Source organism: Penaeus japonicus, unplaced genomic scaffold (assembly GCF_977035675.1).
Source record: "Penaeus japonicus unplaced genomic scaffold, GWHDUDI00000001_assembly GWHDUDI00000017, whole genome shotgun sequence".
Lineage (NCBI taxonomy): Eukaryota > Metazoa > Arthropoda > Malacostraca > Decapoda > Penaeidae > Penaeus > Penaeus japonicus.
The window spans coordinates 21452774-21455273 of record NW_028234419.1 but is presented as its reverse complement, the minus strand read 5'-3'; the positions used below and the strand labels follow the sequence as shown (position 1 = coordinate 21455273).

At 32.0% G+C, this 2500-nt stretch overlaps 2 protein-coding genes across 2 annotated transcripts in view; one reads left to right on the top strand and one right to left on the bottom strand.

Moving 5' to 3' along the window:
• LOC122254660 (peroxisome biogenesis factor 2) overlaps window positions 1–1228 on the top strand; it is a 3049-nt gene extending 1821 nt beyond the window's left edge. The window contains exon 1 of the mRNA XM_086546117.1: window positions 1–1228. This exon is cut by the window's left edge and continues 1821 nt beyond it. The gene's annotated coding sequence lies outside the window, so the exon portion shown is untranslated.
• A 659-nt stretch (window positions 1229–1887) lies between these two features.
• The window catches only part of LOC122254676 (vesicular integral-membrane protein VIP36), a 13738-nt gene continuing 13125 nt past the window's right edge, over window positions 1888–2500 (bottom strand). The window contains exon 7 of the mRNA XM_043018479.2: window positions 1888–2500. This exon is cut by the window's right edge and continues 620 nt beyond it. The gene's annotated coding sequence lies outside the window, so the exon portion shown is untranslated.

Here is a 2500-nt window from a genome sequence, read left to right as displayed (position 1 = left end):
GTTCACATTATATAACAAAATTTAGCATTGATAGTTTTCAGTTTATTTTTATTATTTAAGTGCAACTCAGAGAGGTATATACGTAGTTATCCTGTTTTAGTATGTACGTAAGAAGACTCATATGAGTAATCTTAACAAAGGCCAAACACAGCTACATTCAGACTGAAAGAGCTCCATGATGGAATACTCAGCTTATTTATTATATTTACTGGTCATCAATTACTGATTCTATTTGCTGAACTCTTACCAGAACCAGTATTAAATGCAGTCAGCATTATTGCATAAAATAAGCAAATAAGCATTAATATCATTCAACTTTCAATTGAGCATTAGAATAATTTGTTAGTAATTTTAAAGATTAAGCATATTGTATGTAAAGACAGAATCCAGTAAAAATTTGCAAATTTCTCTTAATGGGTAATAAAGAAACACATTATTATCACATTTTTATTTATTAAAAAATCAATCCTATATAATCAATTCAATTCCTTTTCCCCCACACTTGCATGCTATAATATTAAAAATGAAATAAAATAAAAAGCGCAAAATGACATCTGCAACATTGTTCATCACATCCAGGGGATTAATAATTCCATACAATCATTTATTTTCCTGTATTTTTACACAAGAAACAGTTGTGCTAAAATAAGTCCACATGAAAAATGAAGTCACACACTTCTCAAACGTACTGCCTCAAAAACCATAATACATCTGGTGAAAGAGCTATAAAATAAAACATGGTTGCTAACATTTCAAATTTTAATATATATATGATATATATTACGTACAAACACACACAATTTATGAGAACATGCAAAAAACAACTCAAAAACAAAGTTTATTTTTCCTGGTATAGTTTAGCTCTTATCTAATTGTGTCAATCATTCTAGAAACTTGGAATAGGAAGGTAGAAATAGTGCTACAGTTAAGAAGCTCATGTATAAAAGTTTTACAATGGAAATAAAATTTACCAACTTTCATCGACTCCAGTGACTGTTTATTAGACAGACATCAGTAAAATTCCAAACATCACTAATAGCATTATTTAAAAAAAAAAATAAGGCCCTTACAAAAAAACATTAAGATGATAAAGAAAGAACACAAATAAATCCAGTTTTATTAAAATATACATTTTGCATTATCAAACGGATCATTTTGGCTTTGTTTAGTGATGCGTTGTAAGAGGAAGAATTGCATTCCAAAAATCAGGATTATTTAGAAAATCTCCTTCATGGAAAATGATCACTTCTAAAAATCATAACATCTTTAACCCATTCGCGCCGGTTGACGTGCTGACACGTGGTCGAAAAAAGCCCCGGACCCGGGTGACGTCCTGGCACGTGCTACATTTTCGGCCCGCGCGCCGGGAGGCCAGTAGCGACGTGCTGAAACGTCCGCATTAGAATGATAGAATGATTTAGTACAAATCGAATTTCCATACTTCATTTGTGATTTTACTTTAGCTACTTTAGTTAAATAGTAGAAAATTGGGATATCACGTATATGAATATTGAATGACTACATACGTAATCCCTTGATTGATTACGCATGAATTCTGTTTCTGCTTTGTTGAATGTGATGAAATCCCCGAAAGACTATACATCTTTAAAGGCTGCCTAACCTTGCACTTAAACCGACTTTACGAACAAGTGTTTTCTCTTACTGTGAACTGACTAGACCTCAGTTAACCAATATATCATGGATGAACAGACGCATCATCACTGGCCTTAAAATAATGGACATTGACACGCTTGAAACCACTGCTTGTTAAGGAACCACGCACCCTGCTTTCCGATAAAAACACCAGACCTGGTAAATATATCAACTGATGTCTCACTAAAGTCAAAATTATAATTCTTACAAGGATAACATGAAGGTATGGTAATATAGCAACAATGAGCAATGACAGGTTGATTTTGTAAGCATTCATTCCAGTTCTTTGAATCTAAACACACGGGTGATATTGAACAAACAAAGAAAAAAAAAATCACACACAAACACACACACGCACACAAGATAACTAAATCTCCTGTTACCTTACAGAAAGCGGCTTTAATTCAAAACGCAAAGACCAGAGAAGTAGGATATATTCACATTAAGGAAGCTGTTATTTTTAAAAAGTACAGTACAAATGTCACATAATCCTGAGCAGGAAAAAGACCACTTTCATCTCAAAACATCTGCCAACATAAAAAATAAAAAGGGAAACCTTCCTTTTCAGCCAAGATTTCAAATTAAGAACCCCAACATTGTGCTGATCAGACTTTGCACTGCAACAAATTGCACACGAAATAAGTAATTTATCTTCATTTGGGAAATTGCTTTATGTCAAATTTATGTAAATGATAACCTTACATAATCTGATGGATATTAAATCTGTTATAACACCAATAAATTAAATATACATTATATTACAGATTCATTATGCATTTCACAAAGAAATCATTCAACTTCTAGAGGGATTTTTTTTTTTTTTTTTTTCGAAAATACAAATTCCTAA